This window comes from Poecilia reticulata, chromosome 21 (assembly GCF_904066995.2).
Source record: "Poecilia reticulata chromosome 21, P_reticulata-male-v2, whole genome shotgun sequence".
In the NCBI taxonomy this organism is placed as follows: domain Eukaryota; kingdom Metazoa; phylum Chordata; class Actinopteri; order Cyprinodontiformes; family Poeciliidae; genus Poecilia; species Poecilia reticulata.
The window spans coordinates 21,549,186-21,573,413 of NC_088850.1; the positions used below are offsets into that span (position 1 = coordinate 21,549,186).

At 39.7% G+C, this 24,228-nt stretch overlaps 1 long non-coding RNA gene across 1 annotated transcript; it reads left to right on the forward strand.

The window, feature by feature from the left end:
• The first annotated feature begins 14,362 nt into the window (after nt 1-14,362).
• LOC145549675 (uncharacterized) lies at nt 14,363-24,184 on the forward strand. Its single transcript, XR_014085522.1, has 4 exons — nt 14,363-14,470; nt 14,597-14,693; nt 14,819-14,871; nt 23,423-24,184. It is a non-coding gene; the product is annotated as an uncharacterized LOC145549675 (long non-coding RNA).
• The last annotated feature ends 44 nt before the right edge of the window (nt 24,185-24,228 follow it).

Consider the following 24,228-nt stretch of genomic DNA (forward strand, 5'->3'; position numbering starts at 1 on the left):
CCTCTGCCTACTTCTAGTTAAATATAGCAAATAAAAACATTTTAATAGAAAACGTCAGACAGCACCCGGACCCCCACCCTGCCATGTTTCACCTGGCTCTGCCTTCCATGGTATTTCCTCACTAATCCCCTGCATGCCTGCTCAGACTGTGGGAAGATGTTCCTCTGAAAACTTTGGCAACACTGGAAATCGCATGAATGTTGGCCCACAGGAGCTTTTAGTCATAGCAGCGGGAAATGAGGTTGCAGCAGGTGGTGTTCCTCCGCGTCCTGGGAGAGCGCGGCAATAAAATGAGTGTTTAGACGACCACAGACGTATTAAACCGGTTCTGACAAAAATGAGCCAGTCAGACCCATTGGGGTAAATTTAGAACAACTGTAGCATCAAAACAATAAAAAAAAGTCTAGAGTTTTCTATGAGTTTTTGGAAGCTTTGTGAGGATACATCTGAAGACATTCAACCCGGCAGAGCAGCCGTATTGTTTCCCACTTCCTGTGTGTGTGTTAGATCTCTCTGCAGTTTTTTAATGCTTATTGACAGTTCAATAATCGACAGTGGAATAGCTCTGTCTGCAGATCTGTTTGGGTTGTGCTTCGTTTTTAGAAAGAACATTACTTCCCAATAAATGTTCGACCAAAGCAGAGTTACTGTAAATCCAATCTGACATGTTCCTTTTCTCTCTTTTTTTGCGTCTTTCTCTTTCAAGCTGTTATAGTCATCTTCTTAAACTTCTGCATAAACAGAAAATAATATGCTAAGCCTCAAAATTACTATATAATAGCATTATTGCTGCTCTGGATAAAAATAAATCATGAGTTGTCTGCAGGTCTAGTTAAAGCATTTCATTTATTTTTAACTGGGAGTAACTAGTTTGTGTCTGAAAATAGTTACACTTATTGCTACACAGTTTGGCTAGAAATGCTAAAAAATTCACATTATCATTTCGTTTGCTTTGCTTTGACATCACACAACATAACACTTACTAGTAATTGTTCACATGAAGCATCCTGAAGCTCTGAAGCTTTCCACTTAGCTAGTGAAAAAAAAAAAGTTTCTCTCCTTTGTGAGCTCACCCCACCTCTCCCTGCTGGCCAAAACCTTTGTTTTCAGGAGCACACACATTAACCTTTGGATTGTAATGATAGTGATTTGCCAGCCCTGAGAGCAGCTCGTCTCTCTGAAGAATGGGAACACAATGAAGAAGCAAGAAACGATGCTGCTCTGGTTGCACGTGTTTGAAATAAAGTTCCACAACATATATTTTGCACATATATGTTTTTTACATATATGTAAATATACATATATTTGTGTTATCAGCTATGATAACACCCAGATGGGCGATGAGATGTAACATCATTTCAGGTTTTTAAATAAACTTCTTGAAAATGAAACATCTGGGTTTTTTTTAAATCCATGAAAGCCACATCATCCGTCCTCCGTTACTGAGTGTCTCTACCAATGAAGTCATCAGAGGGTCGACCACAGCTCCTGAACGCCCATGTTGCTACGTTACTGTCGATATTCACGACAACAATAGTGAGGATCACACTGCATAAGGAAGAAACACCCAACTTGGCTAAAACAAACACAGACATTAACAGGCTGACTTGAGACGTGACAATGAAGGGCTTAGTAGTCTGGTGGTCAAAATGTTATGCCTGATTAAAATCTAATTATTGTACCCACATATAGATAAGCTTTCTACAAGGGAATTGATTGCTCATGAAGATATGAGGTCCTCAAATAGGGACCAAGTTCTATCACCAGCTTGGATCACCGAACAGGTGATAGAACTTGGTGTGGATCCTCTTGTGGTGTGGACGTTGTGGCCCAGTTCCTCTTACAGCCACTAGAGTGCACTGTTTGAAGCTAAATGTTTGATTTGGCAGATTTGATGAACCGCTCTTTTGCTCTGCAGGAGGTCTGGGGGAGGTCAGTCCAAATTCCAAACCAAATAAACCTGGAATACATAGGTCAGAGTAAGGCAACGGGTAAGACAAGCAAGCGAAGGTCAATCAGGAGTAAAAGAGCAGCAGCAGGTCAGCCAGGTGGATCTGAAGGACCGAGAGCCTGGCAGTGCATGGTGTTCATTTAGGGCATGTTTGTGTGAACATCTGCTCCGTCTGACTGGGATTAGGAACACTTGGCAAGAGCGTCATTACAGGAACAAGAATGGTCAGCAAAGCAACAAAACTTGCCCAAAAATCTGGCGCCACGGCAACTGTGACGAACAAAGCTGCTTTTCCTTCTTGCTCTCAAAAAGAGTTCACAACCCAGCTCTAAGATCTGCCACCACCATTTTCAAAACCTTCCCTGTGTCTGTCCTGGCACCATGAATCACTCTCTGCTTGATTTAGTTTTTTTTCCACTGTCCCTCCCCTCCGTGGTTCCCAGCTCTGTGTTCAGCACTTGGACTGGAGCGCGTTGGAAACAGCGAAGACCGTCTCAGCGCCGGGGGCCAGGCCGACAGGCCCCATCCAGGAGGGATTAAAACCAGATGTGGAGCTTCCGTTCACAGTGCCCCGGCCCATCCACATGGAACCTCGACTGTGCCAACAAACACAACACAGAGCACCTCGAAGCTCCGTTCGCTGCTGATCACAAAGATGAAGAACATATTTTATAATCTGGAGTTTTCATACATTGAAACAATTTGACTCTGAACCACAATGTAGAAACATGGCTAGGTTCTTCACAGCACTTTGATTGAAATCAGAATTAAGAGTGGTGGATCTCATTTAACAGAACGTGCTGTCTCATCATCTGAGCAGACAGGTCCATTTACATCCAGTGAGTTGTTAATATCACAGATTAATGATCTATTTGTAGTGATCTTTTGGGATTGGAGTTCACTTTCGCTAAATTCAGTTGATTGAACATGATTTGGAGCCTTGTTGCTCTCATAACAGAGAGATTGTCACGTTACATCAGCACATGTCACCTGCAGGAAGACAGCCAGAATACATTATTTTAGTTGTTTAAACTATTTGCAATAAGAAGGCTAATAAGATTATTTACAACTTGCAGTGAGTGCAGACCGCCTCTCTTCGCCCAGTGCGTCATCTGCAGATGTCGGAGGTTTTATTTTTAGTACTGTATTTCGCACTGTACCACCCAACCTCCTGTACTTTTAATTTCTGATGGCTTAGTTTACCACCTGCCTTGATGGATGCAGCTACAAGGGGTTTCAGTTGCTCCTGGTGTTCTGCTCTGCATCCCCAGAACCAAGCATGGAGAAGCAGCATTCAGCTTCTATGCACCATAAATCTGGAGCAAGCTTCCAGAAAACTGCAAAATAGCCAAAACACTATTTCGGCTATTTTTAGTCTAGTTCTTTTAAAACCAGATTAAAACCCCACCTGTTCAGAGTTACTTTTGAAACACAATCATTGAAACATCGACATTTTGATGTGTGATGATGGCACTTGACAATTGTTGACCGTCTTCTACAACTTTGTATTTTTTGTGGGTGTTTTTATAATGTAAAGCACTTTGAACTGCCTTCTTGCTGAAATGTGCTACACAAATAAACTTGGCTGATTGATTTAGCTCCATATTTTATTTACCCAGTGGATTATGTGGCATGTGTGAACGCATTTTGCTTCACTCGAGTCATTCACCAGATTGGTGAAGATTTGTCCTGACAAATCTGGATTTGTGTTCCCACAGCGGGGAGCAGCAGAGTCTAACCTGAGGTGAACTAGAACAATGTCTTTGATGTGAGCTTTGCATGAGAAGCTGCACGTTGAGTTTGCATCCTGGTGCTCTTGACTTCTTCCCACACCCAGGTTAGGTTGATGACTCAAATAAATTTTTTTTTAGCCTTTATGGAAAACACGCAACCCTGACTGTACATGATAAATTTGGACAAACCAGAAATCGTGTGTATGTTTTATTTTCAAGCCGCCCACAAAAAGGAAAGTCTTTGTTTAGACATCACAACTGGGCAAAAGAGGGCTTTGGTTTGCCTCACTTTCAAATGAGGTGACCTGCAGGGAAAATCTGACCTCATATATACGTATATTTATGTACGAGGCAAAGAACAAAGAGAGACCATGCCGTTCTGGTGGCAGCGAAGGGAAGGAAACAAACACGGCTGGGTGGAGGCGACCTGTCTCCTGCTAGTTGCTTTTCTCCCCTGGCAGAGCTTGAAGTCAGCACTGAGGCAAACACTGCTGCAGTTAATTTGCCTTGTTTAACCTCATTCATAAAATGCTTTTGCCTTCTGGAAGTAGGGAGAAACAGATTTGCTACATTTAGGTCACAGCTTGATTTACAAAATGTGTGCAAATCTTTGTCGATATTCTGCCGATTGAAGAGGGGGGGAAACATCACAATATAGCAATTGCGGTGTCTCGATTAAATAAGGGATGCAATTAAAATCGCTTTCTTACTTTTGCTGCCACTGTAACCATGGCAACAAGGTATTTTCCATGTTAGTGGCAGCAATTAACGAAGACACAATGCATCTCCCGCATTCAGAACTGCCTAAACGTCTCAGATAACAACCATTTGTTTCCATTTATTTGAGAAACAGAGAGACATAAGGAGGACCATGTGAGGTAGTTTATTTTTTAACAAAAAGCATTTTACGCATTTTTGAGAAAGACGATCACACGCGTGTAGAAACGTGTGATGTAGGCTAAAGGACGATCTAGACCAGTGGTTCTTAACCTGGGTTTGATCGAACCCCAGGGGTTCGATGAGTCGGTCTCAGGGGTTCGGCGGAGCCTCTGCCACGGAGGTAAAGACACACTTGTGTAAAGTCGTGATGACGCCCCGCTTTGCGTCATCACGTGATCCTCTGCAGCAATGTGATCCTCTACATTGCTGCAGAGGATCACGTTACATTGCTTAGCCAATCAGTGCTGCGGAGGAGCACTGATTGAAGGAGCTTCTCTCTCAGCATGGATTTGATATGAGAGGCCCCATGGGCCAAAACTTACGAACTCTCTTACATTCACTATCAAACTAAGTCTCTTACATTCACTATCAAACTAAGTCTCTTACATTCACTATCAAACTCTCTTACAGAGTTTGATTGCAACGGAAGTTAACTTAAAATTTCAGTTTCTGATTGGTCACCAGGCAGGAGTAGGCGGGTTTTCATAGATAGAAAAATAGCTGAGCGGCAGCGAATCACAGAAGAAACTAATATTTAAATGGCATCATTAGCGCTCCTACAGTAATGTCAGCATTATCAGAAATGTTTAGAAGCCGACAGCCAGCATCGGAAACCCCATCTATTAGTGGGATAAAGCTAGCCGCCTCTTCGGAAATGGCAGTAAAGCCAGCCTGCACTCGATTTTAATATGCGGGACAGTACAAGTTATGGCGCTTTCTTTTCAAAATAAAAGCACATCTCTGGTTTATGTTTGATTCATGTTTCTCTCCTGCGGCTTTAAAAATGTAAAACGTGTTAATTGATTTGCAAAGGAAATCATGTATCTGAAAATAAATTAAAACATATTATGTTTGCAAAAAACCACATATGTGCTACCTCTATCAAAAAAATCTTTCAGATTACATAAACAATACCTTACCAGGTAGTTCTCTTATTTCAGGATGACACAGGGACATCTATAAGACCAATTTTAACTGAGGTTGCACATATGTGCTTTACAGGATTTTTTGCCCACACAATATATTTAATTGTTTTCAGATACATAATGTCGTTTTGCAGGGCAGCCAATCTGACCTCTGGTCAACCTTTGTCACCACCACCATGCGCCTAATACTGCGCCAATAATTAGACGAAGAAGAAGTAGTTACGGTGTTGCATAGCTAGCCACTAATAATTTATTTAAACTAAATTTAAGAAAGGGTATAAAAATCAGTGCCATAGCTGGTCCAAGTAAGAAGGCTAAAACCTACCACTTCCATGCTGAATGGGAGGAGGATTTTTTTTTTCACTATGTCATATTCAAAATGTGTTTGTCTCATTTGTCGATGGTGCTCATTTGTCGATTGCTATTGCAAAGAAGGGAAATGTGGAGCGACATTTTCGGACTCTTCATAAAAACTACGACATTGACTTTCCGGACATTGTCCGGACAGCAGCCATTTTTCGCACATCTGACCACAAAAGCGAAGGCAGCCACCGAAGCATCATTTCGGGTGAGTCACTTGATTGTTAAGCACAAGAAGTCCTTCCAAGACGGAGAAATGATAAAAGAGACATTTGTTGAAGCCGCTGATTCCTTGTTCCGAGACTTTAAAAACAAATCAAAAATATCATCTTCAATCAAAGCTCTCCAGCTATCGAGGAATACAGCTACACGGCGCTGTGAAGCCAAGGCCGAGGGTTTGACTCAGAAACTGTGGAAGGATATCACGGACTGCGAGTGTTTCTCACTGCAATTAGACCAGTCAACAGATGTGAGTGACACAGCCCAGTTGTGCATTTTTATTCGGATGGTGTTTACTGACATGAATGCAAGAGAGGAGCTGTTGACCGTACTGCCCATGGAAGAACATACATGGGGAGAGAGGACATTTACCAGTCTTTCAAAAACTTTATTGAGAAAACCCAGCTTCCGGTGTTCAAACTCGTGTCCATCACCACGGACGGAGCACCTGCGATGGTTGGCCGCTCGAATGGATTCATTGCTAAGTGTGGGGAGGATGATGCTTTCCCGGACTTCCTCAGTTACCACTGCATAATACACCAACAAGCGTTATGCGCTAAAATGCTCAACATGAAAGAGATAATGGATGTGGCATCGCCTGTTCTATTCGCACCAGACCTCTTCATAGACGACTGTTCCGTGCACATCTGGAGAAGGGTGACTGTGACCACTTTGAGTTGTTGTTTACACACTGACGTGAGATGGCTCAGTCGAGGGAAATTCCTGGAAAGATTTAGAGAGCTCCGTCCAGAGATTAAGGAGTTTTTACTTGTAGCCAAACAATTAAATGATGACCAGTGGCTGCTAGACTTGGCTTTTTTTAACCGATCTGACCAACATGTTGAATGACCTTAACATAGAGCTGCAGGGAAAAGACAAAACTGTGATCAATATGATCAGCTCAGTTAATGCTTTCAAACGAAAGATGCAACATCTGCCCTCAAAGTTGCAGCGCCATGATTTGACAAACTTCCAGAATGTTGCATCGGAGCTGGAGATGCAGGGGAAGACACGTGAGCAACTTGACAGTGCACGGTACACAGAGCAGATTGAGAACTGTCTGTCAGAGTTTGACAGACGCTTTCAAGACTTTGCTTTATTGGAGCCAGTTGCTACATTCATGTGCTACCCTTTTTGGGAAGATGCTGAGGTGGATTCACTTGCATCAAAAATTGCAACGATGTTTCATCTGGTGAACTCATCTGGTGTGGAGAATGAAATTTTGACTCTACAAGCTGAAATTGAGCTGAAGTCCAGGGCCCATGGACAGTTCTGGAACTTGCTAGCAGAGGGAAAATACCTCAACATGAGGAAATGTGCTACCTCGCTGACTGCATTATTCGGTTCCACCTATTTATGCGAATCAGCCCAGTGTTAGCTTTATTTTCCGCTCACTGTGCTGCCTACTTGTTTTGACTGTTCGAGCTCATTAAATTCATCACTATCATCTTCATCTGGGTCCCCGCGTTCTATCTCACCACTACCAACCACACCCCCTGACAGTAGATACAATATTAATTAAATAATAACTTAAATAATGATCGTTTAGAATAAAAAAAATGTTCTTCATTTTTATTGTAGGTAGATCTTTTAACTTGGTCATCTTAAAAGTAGCTCGCAAGCTGAAAAAGTGTGGGCACCCCTGATCTATAGAAACGTTGACGACTCACATCTCCGTACCTGATAAGAGAGAAATCCCCCCCACATCCCATCACATACTCCCCCACTCACACAGCCCATCTTCATTTTTTCCTGGCATTGCAGATATGCTGCAGTGGGCGTTCTTTGCATGTGAGCATGCCCTCATCTGCTTTCACTTACTCACACCCTCTCCAGGTCACGGCCCCTGCATGCGGCACGCCATGTTCCACTCCAGCAGAGCATAAAGTCTGTAACCTTCTTCCCGTACTTTTAACACATTCTATATGTCATCTCTCATTTATCCACCCAGCTGCATTTTCTCAACCCGTCATAAGATTCTTTGTGTTTTGGTGTTACTGACATATAAACAGTGGGAAAATAAAATGTGCCTTTAGAAGGCTCTTATCTTTGCTTTTTACATTAATTTTTATGTTGTTTTTTTTTTTACCACACTTTAATGTTTCACAAACACATTTTATCATCAAGGTATTTGAGCCTGTTTGAAGTCATGTCATATCATCATGATGTAGGTCAGGACTTTGACCTAGCCATTCTAAAATCTACATTTTTAAATAATATATGCTTTCCAGTGGGCTTCTGGTCGTTGTCCACATTGGATGACCCAACATAGTCATGACATTAATGTCATAAACTGATTGATGGGCATTTCCCACATATACAGTATATAGTTACTTATTTATTACATATAAGAATTTGCAGATAACTTTATTGTTTTTGTCTGAATACATCATTTTTACAAGACTGAATCAGATGCTATGACCAGTTACTACTTGAGTAACTGTTTTTTTATTCTGACTTTAGTCATTTTCTTGGACTTCTACTTTTGACTTTAATTTGAATTAGGGTTAAAGTATTGCGCCTCTTAATTGAGTAGAACTTTTTAATACTCAACCAAACTCTGGGTAAACTGCAAAAGCAGAATGTTTAATTGAATGAAGTCATGAGTTTCGTTTTATTTTTCATATCCTTCAGCTATGTTTGCTTGGACAAAATCCTCCCTTGGTGAGGTACACTGTTAAACAATGGCAGAAAATATGGTATATGACCTCCAAAGAGCCTTGGCTATGTTCCAAATGAACAAATATGTCTTGTTTTGTAATGTAATCTCGAGCCACGATGGAAATTAAACATAAATTCATTCGCTACACGTGGTTTGCTGTCACAAGTTTTCTCCAAGGGAACTAGAACAGGACCCAGCAGGGCTGAACTTCACCGTTGTGGTTTTCAGCAAAGTGAGGTCACTTATTTTATCATCGTGCAAAAACGCGGGGAGATGTTTTCTGTAATTTGTACAGAAACATCTGTCAGCCAGCAGGACAGTGTTATTATATTAAAGATGTTTTTACGCCCTAAATCGCATATAAATCCCATAAGTGGAGAACTGCTGACAAAAGTACCGTAATAAAGTTTTCTTTGAAAGGTAAAAAATGTGGAAAAAAACGTGCAAGTTATTAAAAGGAGAGCTTAATGCAGTGGTCCCCAAACTACGGCCCGTGGGCCGGATCCGGCCCGTCTCCACATTTGGTCCGGCCCCCTGAACAATACCAGAGAGCATTCCGATTGTTTTATTCATATACCGTATTTACCGGACCATTTAAACGGAATTAGGTTTTAATAGGGAATTGAAATTTGAGAATGTTGTTGATCAGTTAAATAGCATTGAGGGGAAAAAGATCTTTTTTTTTTTTTAAATACTGGGATCATTATGATAATTTGAGGTATAGATATTAGGATCCAGTAGATGGCAGTAGTGCAACAATAATGGATGCAAGCTGCTGTTGAAATATAAAGAAGAAGAAGAAAGTGCCCATTTTCATTTAGCACATGCTAGTATCAGACACAAAGGATCACCATTTTTACTGTTACAGTTACCGTTCGGAAACTACCGTAATCAGTTATGTTCAATCTAAACTTGGCAACTTTTTCTTTTTCAGCCGTAATAAATGTGATATTCAATTGACCTGTTATTACTCAGATTTTGGGTGTCCGCCCCCCTCTGCTGCTGCTGCATCGTTGTGGAAAACCTGAAGCGGCAGAGATATCTGCGGCTTATAGCCCGGTACGGCTTATAGTCCGGAAAATATTGACTATAAACCTTCCTGGATTTTTTCTGTGAAGAACCCAGAGAGGGTTATTTGGTTATTATTTATTTCATTAATAGTGTTATTATGTATTTCCTGACTTTTGTTCTGTGAAGAACCCAGAGAGGGTTATTTGATTGTGCTTTCTGGAAAACAATTTTTACATTTAGGCACTCCTGTAATCGTCACACTTTTTCTGTTACAAACTGACTCCGGCCCCCACCAGAGAAGGGAAAAGTTATGTGGCCCTCACAGGAAAAAGTTTGGGGACCCCTGGCTTAATGTATACTAGGTCTTTACGGAGTTGTTTAGAGCCGCTGGCTCTAAACAACGACACTATGTAGTCACCACTGCATTTTCATCGTGTTAATGATCACTTTGAGCGATTTATGGGCTAGCTGTAAACACACAGGGATGGTAAGAAGAACATTCGGCTTCAGTTCTGCTGCTTTACTGGTCAGGATTTCATTTAAAACATCAGGTTCTATTTAAAGGGTTGTAAAGTGAGGTTAGCACGTCAGTTTAACTAGCTCTGTAACAATTCCTGGGCTGACAAAAAATGCTCAAGGATAAAATGTGGACTTTATTCTGTGCATTGTGTTCAGTAATCACCTGTTTCATGGCAACAGAATAGCAGCTGTAAAAGGTTCTTCTGTTTAGATTAAGTGTAATAAAGAAAAATGAGAGACAATGAGAAAAAAACTGAAAAAAAGAGCAGGAATGCCATAAATTTAGGACTAGATGAAACAAAACAGAGAGAATCCTTCTTCACGGTAAACTGGATTAGCTTGCCTTAGCTTAGTTTATCTTAGCACATTAGTGCTTAATGTACATGTATGCACCTGGTTCATGGCAACAGTTATAGTGGTCATAAAAGGTTCCTCATTATGTGTAATAAAAAGGACAAGAGATAATGAGAAAAAAAATTACCATGAATGCCATAAATCTGTAACTAATATTAAATAAAATAGAGAGAATCCTTCTCTACAGTAAACTGGATTAGCTTAGTTTAGCACAATAAGGTATAGTGGTCACAAAAAGGTTCTTCTGTTTACATTATGTGTAATAAAAAATACAAGAGATATTCAGACACAAACGTAAAAAAAAATTAGCAGGAATGCCATTAATACAGGGCTAGTATTAAGCAAAACAGTAAACTGAATTAGCTAAATTTAGCTTAGCGTGATAGAGCAGCATGATCAGTACTTTTTCAGATGAATGCATTTCTGGATCCTAATTCAGCTTCCAGGACCATCAAGCAGAAATTCAGTCAGATTTCCATTGTAATTGTTCTTACAAATCCACAAAAGGTGGAAACAACTTTTTTTTTTCCAACAAAAAACATAAAAAAACTCCCTTTCCTGTCAAAGTGAAAACTAACTTCTACAAAATAACGAGACAATTAAATGAAAATATTTAATATAAAATGAAAATAGAAACTAACACCGTTCAAATCAATATTTAGTGATTATTAAAATGACTGTGCACCATGGAATCAATGTGCATTGGTCTCAGACAGGCTTGAACGTTTGGATGCTGAAAATTTTACTCCATTCTTAGTGGGAAATTTTGTAGGAAGAATGGAGTGTGTGAAAGGTGTGTATGAATACACATATCTTAACCATATGTGACGACTTGTTGATGCTACTCATTGATGTAGCTCTCCAAATTTTGTCTAAATATTACATTTTCCCTCAGTTGTGAACTCATTCTGCACTTTTGTTTTTATAGATTTGTAAATAAACTCTTGACGTACGCACCGTGGTTTCTTCATGTTTTTAAGAGTCTTAAGAGTCATGCACATGGCGCTCAGCCTCACCACGAATTGCTACGTTGAACTTCCTCACGTGTTCCATGCGTGAGTTTATCAAAAATGCAGCCTAGACATTTAAAAACATGCATTTCCATTTAATTATACATTCAAAACTGCCTTGTAAAGTCTAGTTCCCATTAGGCCTATGAGGAATTAGTGACCCGACCAGGTTGAACCCTGACACTAGAACCCTGAACTAAACTCCTGTGACCTCTGCACCCATAATCACCATCATGTAAGGATAGAAAATGGATGGAGAAACACAAGCAAAATCTATTATTTAACATTTTTTGTTGTAGAACCATTTTTAGCGGGAATGACCTGAGGCACTTTTCTATTTATCCCTGAATAAGATTTCAGAGGGAAATCTTATTCTGCTGTAAAGAAGGAAACCTAGTCTTTGTAATGGTCTTTTAGTTAATAGGACTTTTAAAGCTGCTTACCGTTCCCAGACTTAGCACACCTTGGCAACGCCATGATTTCTCATGTTTAGTAGTAAAGAGTGGCAGCTGTTCTTTGGACCAATTTTACATTGCGTGACCCAGTTTGGGACGAGCCAGCTGTTATGGACAGAAGCCCGTAAGTTTGACTCCAGAATCATTTGGTAATGTTCCCAGATTCTGAAATTTGCTGGATTTCAATTTCAACAACTGTTGCGTTTCTTTTCCTTATTGAATATCAGGGTCATCTGATATCATAGGGGGAGAATAAGCATCACCAAGAGGGCTGACACAAAGTTCAGAGTGATTTGTTTGCTTTAAAATAAAAAAGGGGTATTTATTTATTTATTTATTTGCCAAAATCACTTCTGGCAAGAAATGATTTTGACCATTATTTTAAGAAAGTGACATTCAGCTGTTGTGTTTCTCTTACTCACTGCACTGTGTCAAATGATCCAGACCTTTTGAAAAACCTGTTCCCCTCCTCGCCTGTGGTAGCGCTGCTCCAAGAACTGCAAAAACGTCGGAAGACACTGGGCGCAACTTCCTTCTTCACAAAATGTAAACAAAAATGGAGTGGCGTCAGATTTTAGTGGTTGTAGGATTTCTCTTTTGTCCTGCTAGTGTTAGACTCACATGTTTATTTTGGTTGTATTTACCCAGAATGCCCTGCGCTATAGTTCACGTCTTGCTTTTGGAGCAGTTTTAGGTTCGCTTGGTTTTCGTATATTTGAATTGGACCGGAGTTCACTCCAACAGAACTGAGTCCGAAGTTTGTAGGTGGACCAGAGTTTGCTTTATGGGCAGATGAGTTTTATTGCGCACAAATGAACCTGTAAACAAACTAGAGTTTGATTAAAACAGACTAAACAGGGTAGGTGTGAATACAGCCTGAATCCTTAAGGGAAAGGGAAATCTAACAAATGGATGAGCTCTGTGTCGCAGCACATGCAGACTGTTCAAATGCATTCAGTTATTTGGGTACAACAAGGTTGTTGCACATCATCCTCAGTATGTTATCTTATGCATTTGATTGTTCTGATCGGAGTATTTCTCAAATCACAGACTTTGGAAAGTTGTGAGGGGCGTCTGCTCTGTGTGCACCAATGTTTCATTTTATGTGTATTTCCCCCAGTTATGTCAAATGTATTTAGTCTTATGACTAAGACTTCCAAAGAAAACCCATTGTGTGAAATTATTTCATTTTTCTAATAAGACCTAATTTCTCTTTCAGAAATCAGACTAAAGAATTGTGAAGCTACAGCTTCCAAGATCACCATAATAATGGGGCTTTTGAGTCATTTCTTGGCTTTTTTTTAATAACTTCCTCATTTACCGTTTTCTGTCAAAACTGCCAACTCTCAGTTCAAGGTAACTTTCCAATGGGATTTATGGTTCATGAGCACTGTCCAGACAGAAAAACAGAGACTGCCGACTGTTTTCCTTCCCCTTTGTTTTCCCTTTATGCCACAGTTGTTTTATGGAGAAATCGTTTTGCACTCTGGCTCCAGGAAAAATCTGTTCCAGAACTGAAGCAACCCATTGTGAAAAACATTCTGGGCACACTCCTAAACGTTAGCAAAACCATTCATTATATTATTTCCTCCAACACATGACATTGAGCTAAAAAAAAAACAAGACAAAACAAAAAAAACATGATTGTTGACAGTCATAACTTTTTCCTGTTATGTAAGAGAATTTAAGGTATACGTGATTTTACGTTCAGACTTATCCTTGTTTGAACTTCCCTTTAACAGTTAAAGGAAGGCTGTATGAAGAAATGTTATGTAACCACCACCAAATATGTTTTATGTAATTGCTTCCATTGTTCAATTGTAGAGTGAAAGTTTGTAAAATGAAGTTGTTTTGATTCACTTTTCCCTGACGTTTTCTTGCTGAAATGAAGAACTCTTCAATATAAGACAGCTCTTCTCTATGTATATGTTTTATATCTTTACATAATCATCTTTATTTAGATTTCTCCAAAATATTTTTGCAGATAGGTGCCTGTAGGTTTTTTTTCATACTTCGGAGATCATATCCTTCTAAATCCCTGATTCTGGTTGTCGGAAAACTGAAATCAATGGCAACAACAGCAAAAATGAAAAACTAAACCATGAAATTTTCCCCCCCTGCAATTTTTTCTTACTTCTATAAGGTGATTTAAACAAATTCTGCTAAATTCTGATTAACCAATAACAGTTTGTGTTTTTGTCGCAATTACAGGAAAACAGAGCGAGGGGGGAAACCGCTGCAAATAGCAAAAACATCCTCAGTCGCTACAGAAAATGAAAGTGCTCCAGACCACTAGGGGGAGTCGAACAAAGATGCAGGATTTTGAAAAAGGTTGGCGGAAGAAAGGAAAAGTGCATCATACTTTATTTCTTTTCAAATATGCACTCTTTTACAACATTATAAAATAATGCTGTTATTCAGCATTTATTCTGTTATTCATGCTGTTATTTATTGCAGTCGCCTTGGTCCAGTGGACATTGTCCCTGGTCACTGTGAACGCCCGTCTCTCCAGCGGTGGGATGTAGTGACTGAGCTTTGCAATGTTGATGTTCATGTGAGAGAGCGTTACCTGTTCTTGAAGTGGCAGTGCCAGCGAGAAATTAATTGCAGAGACAAAGATCTCTGCATTCGGACATTTAATTCTCGCTGCTCTTAATGCTGCTCTCATCTCCTTCACAGCTGCTGTTCTGTGGTTGATGCCCAGGGAGATGATCATCCGTTCCACCAGTTGGGTAATATCTTTGTGACAGAGACTTTGATTTACAAGTTTGCATCCGTAATGTGTCAGAATGCATTCACTGCTAATTGCTAGCCCGAATTAGCAATGCAAATGATACCGTAACAAAGAAAAAATAAATCACACTCTCAAATAAGTGAAATAAATATTTTTAAAATGCCTTATTTCAATGTTTTAGTACACGGCTAAATATACAGATATCTATAAATAGATCTATCATTTTTCTTGGTGTTTGTAAATGTCATCAAAAGGTTAAGTAACTTTGTCAATAATGCCATCCTGCTTCAAACAAGGAAGCTCTAATGATGTCAGTGATATCTTCAATCTTTCCTTCTGTGTCAGTCGTTGATCCTGTCAGGTGCTGGTACCTCCATGAATGATTGACGTGGCAATCATCCTCCCAGCAAGAAACTGTTCATTGTCTTTGACAGCTGTGTAGAATTTGGTCACATTAATTTCACATTTACTATCAGTTGTCACAATTCTGAAATATCTCTTACTGACATCAATAACTGGACTGTCAAAAGTGATGAATTTCTTTTCGTCCGTCAAAGATCCTGCGTGTTCTCAAGCAGTTAATCAAAAGGTTAAGTAACTCACGCTGGTACCACCGTTATCCACTCTGTCCTAATATGTCATTGAAAGGGTCAAAGGAAGCACGCCTAAAACCTCATAGTGCTCCATCCCAAACATTTGCTCTATTGATGTTGAACCGGCTGAGAGATGGTGTTGTGATCTTTGCTGAGAGATCAACAACAGTCACGTCTGTACTGTAAAACATGTGGTGTACAGTTATTTCAAATAACAGAAGCACAAAAAAGGATTTAGAAAACAACTAATTTGTAATTAATACCTTTCCTCGGCAGAGTGCATCATCTATTCTTCAGGCTCAGACTCTTTGTCAATAATAACAAGAATACACATATGGGTAGCAATGATGTAATGAGAAGAAAATATTTTACTAGGTGAACAATTTAAATTCATCCCTGATAAGGCATAGTGACTTTTATCATTCATGCAGATAACACCAACAGGTTTGGGTAATTCTTGTACACTACTCAAAGTTTGATAGAAAAAATGGTGGAAACATATTTTTGGCTTCAATGACGGTATATCTGTTACAACCAGTAGATCAGCAGATGGAGGAGGCAATCTGCTCTAGGTATTTGTAAACTCAAATTGTGTGACATGAGTTGACGGATAAATGAAATACAGAGAAAAGAGAACAGGATTAAATAAAGAGGATATACATGGGCAGAAAGAACAGTTTTGACATTTGACCTTAAATTCATCCATATTTAAAATTGTTAGTTGGGTAAAAATGTTTTCTTACTTTTTTTTTGGTCCTTCTCCACCTCAATGGTGGAGGAATTATGAACAATCCTGACCATCCTCTTCATGAGATCGTGTAGGGAAAACAGTACCTTCAGTCAGAGGCTTCTTCAAATTTGCTGTAATACAGACCTCTACAAAAGATCTTTCCTGATCTTTCCAACAGCCATCACCATCTACAATTACTCTTTGAAGAATCTGAATTAATGACTTGCAACATTTAATTTTCCTTGGGGATTAATATAGTATTTTTGATTTTGAATTTTACTTTTTTTTTATTTTTTTTTTATCAAACCAGGCTTCACGGCGGAGAGAAGTTTTCCCATTTGGAGGACCGAAACCGACATAGTTAAGAATGAAAGCAAAAATATAATATCGCACCAGTAATGTAAGTTTTAAATATTTTTGTTGTGCACTTAAACTTGTTGGCCAGTAGGCGGCATCATAAGAAGTGATAAACGAGACAACTCGATACTTGTGTTTTATCTCTCACACAACAGCGCATGCGTTCGTCAATAATAGTCATGGAATATATGCCTCCTGCTGGCATTGGGGACCATGAGCTTTATTAAATAACCATAGAAAGAAATTCACTGTTAGTAGAAAGTGTTCTTCCGGATGTAACCGGGTGGTTTTACTTGGAAAACATTCTTTATATAAAGTAGCTGTAAATTCCCACCTGTTTTGGGCCCTTGAATACATCTAGGCCCAGTTTCCCCACCTTCACTTCCGTTTCACAGCCTTGTGGGGCTCATTAGTGTATATAGGCGCCGGGTGTGCCCGCCAATTTAAGAGCGTCTGTCAGGTCCGTTGTGTGCAGTTGGATTTTGGTCTTTCATTTCTCCTGCCTGCCAACCTTCTTTTTCAAAATCTGTCCTATATGAATTGTTCTTTTTGCGACTCCCCCTAGTGGTCTGGAGCACTTCCATTTTCTGGAGCGAATTTGCAGTCGTTTTTTGCTATTTTTCCCACTTGCTCCTTTTTTCCTATATATGTATTTATATTGAGTGTGTGTGTGTTTGCTCCATTTTATTTGTGGTTGTAGCCTTTTTTGTTTGCATTTGTTTTGTTAATTGTTGCTTCTATTTTCTGTTATTGCAGCATTTTTCTCTGTTGCATTTGTTTTTCACGTGTTTGCAGCTCGTTTCTCTGTTTGCTACGTGTTTGTACCTGACGGCCACTGTATAAATTAAATGTTTTAAGAATTCAAAAAATGTAACATTTAGCATGTGGAGAGATTTTTGAAAAAATTTAGTCTTGGAGTTCAGCTTCTTAAAGAAACACATTTGCTAGTAAGTCCTGAGGCAGTAAAACAGTAACGCAGTGCTGGACTGTCACAACACTATGTCTGACTCTAGGTATAATGTTGGTTTTTTTTCTGAAATGCTGTGTTTTGTTTTTGTGTTTCATGTGTCCTGTCTTGGCATACCAAACATATCATATGATATCCCTGGTACGGCATGACCAACGGTCATCTCCTCTCCACCAGGTGCGAGCCAGTGACTCCATTCTGGATCAAGCTCCTTCTCCTCCTTAAAGCAGCAGTTAGCAACTTTAATTTATTTTCTAGGCAAACTAAAGAGCGCTAGTGTGAATGCAGCCTCTGCTTACTTCATGTGATTTAAGGGATTTCCTCATTCTACCGTCCTGGATGTGGCTATTGTATCCGAATCTAACAATACAGTTTATCACTGTACTGTATTTTTCTGATTATAGTGGGACTGAGCAGCAACATTTTGGATCAGCTTTATTTTAGTCTAAAACTGGAACATGATGCCTAAGACTCCTGCTAAAATCCCAGTCACTGAGCTGCTGTGCTTCAACCTGAATTGCAATGAGAGATTACATAATCCAGAATGATTTCCACTCATTGCACGCTGCTTATTCACTGATCTGCCTCCTATCCTCTGGAAGATGACTGATAAATTGCAGCTTTCCAAAAAGCAATTAGACACATAAGAGTAAACCCTTTCTTGTTTATTGCAACAGAGCAGTGATGTGGGTCAAAGAGTGCAGGATGTAACTCGGCTGTAAATGTTTAAACTGCTCGGTGCATTTTGGGGTGGTCTGGAAGAATGGCCACACTTGGATCATGTGAATATTGGGTCCTCCTAGCTCAGGAATGCTGTTTGTGTTTGTTCAACACACAATATCAGCTTAAGTTTAGAGAATTGGAGCCTCTGAAACTGCCTTTGATTAAAAACGGCCCCTTAATCTGGGCCCCATAATGGAAATGAAGTGTTTTCTTCCTCCAACGTTCATGGCAAAATCTAAACAAGAAAATCTGAACATCATCCAGTTTCAGCGGCGTCATGCTAACTCTTGGGATTGCTGAAGACAGATGTGCGTCATTACAGATGGAATGACTTATGCTCGTTATTCAATCAATCAAAATACAATAAATGCATGCACCAAGGCAGTATTAACATAACTTTCTGCACTATGATCTTACATTTATGAAATAAAGATTTATAAAAATGAAAATGGTGTTGGGTTTGTTGAGCTCAAGGTATAAACAAACCACGCCCCTGCTTATCACTCAAATGCCACCAGGGGGCACCAAGAGTCTCATAATTCATAATTGTGAGACAATTGCAAATTATCTCATAATTTCAAATGTATTTATACCTCTAGGTCGCATGTATAAAACACACTTTAGAAGACCTTCAAGATAACAGCTGAATGCTTAAATAATATTTTATCAACCAAATCAAAGCAGTTTTCATCTGTGTGCTGCCAAATTACCTCATTGTGAAAAGATGTTCTACATTATTTAGTTTTATGAGGCATTGATGTGAACAGACATTTTGGAGGGCAGATGCAGAAATATATAAAATGGGCACCTTGTCTGGCACTCAGAACCACCGGCTGCCTTGGTAGTGTGACAAATATACACTGTAAAAATAAAAATCCATTTCAGAAGGGCGCTCTTTTGGCCAGAGGAAAAAACAGCGGGTGCTCTAGCACCACCTAGTGTTTGTTTGTGCCTGTCCCTGTTAAGAAGTTCTCATTGAGTGCAGTGTTTATTCATATTTTAATGGTTTGTTATATATCTAACATGACTTTAAAGAAATTCAACTCTGTAATTTAACGTCTTGAGATTTGGCCTCTGTCTCTTTAAGAGACTCCTGACCTGTCTGAAACTGCACCTTCAGGAAGTCATCACAACACGGCTTAAACATGCATGAAGGAATCAAGGCAACACTCCAGATATGATTTTGAAGTTGGAATAACATTGTAATGTAATGTAAAGCTTAAAAAAAAAAAGTCGGTTTTACATAATACTGCCCCTTTAAGGGCTCCTTGGGATCTTGGGGTCGCCCTGGAAACAAGCCAATTACTTGTCTGATCTGGACATTCCTGCTTTAGCTGAGCCACTCCTATAGCGACTGCGACAGACTGGTGACCTGTCCAGGATGTACCCCGCCTCTTGCCCGGAACGTTAGCTGGAGATAGGCACCAGCAACCCTCCCGACCCCACTGAGGGACAAGGGTGTAAAGAAAATGGGTGGATGGATGGACTCCTATAACAACTGAAGCTCAAATAAAACACAGGATGACGTTTTTATAAACTGGGGACATTAATACATAATGGTCATAAAAACACGCTTGAGAATGCCGTAAAGGGTTTTGACCCTCAAATCCAGCTGTGGGAGTGTTTGTTCTCCTAACCCAGTGCCATAAAAGGTCAGCTATCTTGGACTGAGTGTGCGTGCGTTGGCGTCTGCGTTTGTGTGTGTGCGCGCCCTACAACAATAAGGCCATCAGTGCAGAGCACAGACCAAAGCCTGGTCTCTTCAGTTCAACAGTGTTGCAAACACACACTCTCACACACAATAATTTAGATTAGATTAGACAGATAAACTGGAAGGAATTTAATATTTGGAAATATGAAACTGAACTCCTCTGTGGCCCTTCAGGGTGTTCCTCTAAAGTAGGGGTGTCCAAAGTCGGTCCTCGAGGAGCGGCATCCTGCATGTTTTAGTTCTCCCTGGTTTTACACACCTGGATCAAATGATAGTTCATTAGAGGCCTAAGAGGAACATAGACTTGCTGAGGAGGTTGTTACTACCACCAGGTAGAGAACTAAAACATGCAGGATGGCGGCCCTTGAGGACCGACTTTGGGCACCCCTGTCAGTAGCATGTGGTGTATCACAGGCAATATTGACTTACTCCTGGCAATATTGACTTACTCCATCTAGTATTATATAGCTACTGAATAAAGAAACTGTTTAAAATACTTATTTTAGCTATAAGGGTTAGCCTGACGGGTACTATTAGCATGTAAAGCAATTAGCATTTTGACACTACCAGTAGTATTTCAGTTATTACTCCAGACATTTTGCATACATTGCTATGGCATGTCCCAGTAATGTCAGTTTTTTTTTTTTACATTACTGTAATGCAAATTTATCAAAATAACAATAAATCAAAATTGTTATTGCAATAATTTTTTGATACAATAAATGCTCACCCCATTCATGAGGTTTGAATACTTTTGCAAGGCCCTGATAACTGAGGACTGATGCCAACAGTTCCATCAGTTCCACATTCTTTTTTAAGCAGAGGGTGAGAACATATTGTGTGGACGCTGGACAGATAATGAAAAACATCTTTTACAGCACTGCCAGAATGATTAGTATCGTTTCTGCCAAAGCCTTATTCTTTCATTTTTTAAAAATACACACAGCTCACAGCGTGTTCAGAGGAGGGTAGAAAATTCTGTGTTTCTTGAAAAGCAGCCAAGGCCAGCTCACAAAGAGTAATATTTGCTCTGGGTTTTGTTGGGCGATCCAGACGTGTGATTGGAAAAAGATGTGTGGCAAACAAACAGTAAAGTCTGATCCACGGAGGAAAAGGGACTATTCAGCTCACACACACACTGAATGATGAGTAGTGAGACTACTTCTATTATAATCAGTTTGTATACGCTGCATTGCATCACGTCACTGTGCGGTATAATCGAGCGTTTACGTTTTAACAAACTTTTTCAGGATCAGTCGGTTGACTGCTGCCACCGTGTGGCCACATTTAGAACTGCAGCGCCCAGTTATGAAACTCGTGACTCATCGTTTCATGGCTTTTATCTGCATAGTCTTTTGTGACATGTCAGCAACATAACATCAACACGGCTTCCTGTTAGACATCAGTGAAAGCACAGAGCACTTATGTAACACAGCAGGCCTGATATGAGCCACATCCTGAATACATTTTGATTATCACATCCTGATTTGTAGTTTTCTTTCCTGAACGTGTACAGTGTGACTCAGTAGATTGAGTTCTTATGTTAACATTTTTTAAAAAGTCAGGTAATCTTGGTAAAACATATAATTTTATGGAAAGATTAATCTTATCACAATGTTTGTGTCCAGTGAGACATGTAGCAACCAGTAATATAAATATGGGCAACATTGTAATGTTTTTAAATGTTATGAATAGTTATTGGCAACAACTTGTCAATAATATCATAATATTTTCCCAATATTGTAACAAGCTATGTTGATACAAACCTTTTGCTATGGCATCAGAGGAGGCGATAGTAAGCTAGTTTGAGGTTAAAAGGAACATAAGAAAAAAATTTATTTCTCAGCAGAATATCAATGCAGATTTTGTATCCTGGTTGTCCCTGATAGATGAATTTTCCAGATGTGTTTAGTTAAAAACAAACTGCATTGTTTTTTTCATCTTGTGCTCATATGACTCATGTTATGCCAGTGTTTCTTGACAGTGTAACCCAGCAAAGCAGCAGCTTCCAAGTTTGTCTGTTTTCATTTAATTTTTCCATGAACAAGTTTACAGTGAGTAATCCACAGACTGCAACCCTGAAATAGGGAGAGAGATGCAGTCTGTGTATTTGTCCTATTTTCTAAATAGGACAAATATCTTAAATGTTCATGTCTTTAGGATTAAGGATACTTTTGCTGATGGGTAATTATCTATCAGCAGAATGTTTATTTCAGTCATTAGACTTGACTTGGACTTGGGGTAAAAATGTGTGCCTTTTACTTTGAAGTGAAAGGCTTGGGACTCTGCATGTTGATGGGGAGTCAAAAACTTTAGTACTGGAGTCATGGCGAAAGACTCGAACCATACACTGGAGTGAAAGACTTGAGACGTACCTGAAAGACTCTCAAACTCTCTTGGGTTTGAGAGTTTTGAGACTCACCCATGTGGGCTCAAAGGCTGGAGACTTGACATTAATTTAAAGTAAAAGACTTGAACCATGTAGTGCAGTGAAGTTCTTGACACTTAACTTAGACTTGAGGTGAAAGAGTTGAGAATTACCAGAACTTGTGGTTAAAGATTTGATACTTAACTTGAATTTGAAATGAGAGAGTTGGCCAACTCTCTCATTGGAGTGAAAGACTTGAGACTGAACTTGGGTTTGAGGTAAAAGACTTGAGACACACATGTGGGGTCAGAGACCGGAGACTTTACTTGGGTTTAAGGTGAAAGACTCAAACCATGCAAACCATGTGATGTGAAAGACTTGAGACTTAAGTTGGACATGAGGTGAAAGAGTTGGTAGAGAGCCTGGAGTGAAAAACTTGAAACCTTACTTAGTGTGAAGTAAAAACCTGAGACTCACAGTTGTGGGGCAAAGACTATTAAATGGGCTTGAAGTAAAAGACTTGAGAGAAACCTTGGAACAGAAACTGGAGACTTGACTATGACTTGGTGTAAAAGACTTGAAACTTGACATGTTCTTGTCTTTCAGACTTCATGTTGGCTTTGAGTTATAAAGTATGACAAATGAACATTGTTCCATAACTCCACCTCTCAATTACCTTCTGAATGCTATGGATGTTAGACCTAGCAGAAGCAAGCTTTTAGTAGATTCTCAATTCCTTCTCTGTTTATAGCGTTTCGATGACTGTGCTTCATCGCCACTCACAGGCCTGACTTAGTTATTACATCAGTTTGGACCATTTTTTTCTAGGGATGTCATTTGTAGAAACAACACCATGATTTTGAGTAACTATTAAAAGAGGTCAAGTTGAAAGATTCAGAGAAATTATGTTTAGTGCACCTAATTATCAACATCATGTGAATGAGGCCCCAAAACCGTCTCTGGCCCAGGGGGACCGGGCCCCATAAATCCAGCCCTGTTTGTAACCTTTACCACAGAACCTTGCAGACATAGTCTAATGGCCCACTCAGATGACAAAGTGTTTTTCTGTTTACCTTGGATTTCATTTTTGCTTTCTGCAGATGGTACGCTCCTGCTGGACCCATCATGCAGAACCCCCAACCAACACTTCGTTGTAGCGCAACAGAGTGGGAAACAGCTGGGCTGGGAATTAAACCTAAGGCCATGGATCTGAACTGGTAAGACGGGGGACATCTGTGTAGAAATAAGCTGTTGCCAGAGAAAAGAGTTTAGAGATAGCTGGAATTTGTTCTTGAGCGCGTTTAGAATGGAACAGGCTTATTTCACATCTGCCATTTTGGCTTAAACAAGAAGGGAAAACAGAGGGGTAGGTAAAATGTACTTCATTCCATTTAGTTTAAATTGTTAGTTCATACATTCCAGCAAACAAACAATATGCACAGATGCAAAAATGGAAAGCAGCCATTGTTGATGCATCACATTTTCATACTCATGAATCTCCTTAAAGCTGGGGTAAGTGACTTTTGTAAAAACTACTTGTTTACATATTTGTTGAAACTGTTGCTATGTTGTAACAGTAGACGGATAGGTTGTGAAAAAAAATTTAGCTCCTCTACCTTCTCCCAGTGCTAACGTGAAACAACCAATCACAGCCAGGAGGAGGGTCTTAGCGTTGTCAATCATTCTCAAGTACACGCTGTTCACACCCTCTCCCTTGCTCTCTGCTACACTACAGCTTAGATACAGAAGTGACTAGTTAGAATAGCCACTGATAACAGCAGATAAAGTTTTCCTATGATAGTAAGTTGTTCCTCCGCCATTAACACATTAAGCAGCACCTACACCAGGTTGCTTAACAGTGCTAAGACCCTCCTCCTTGCTCTGATTGGTTGTTTTTGCATTTCTT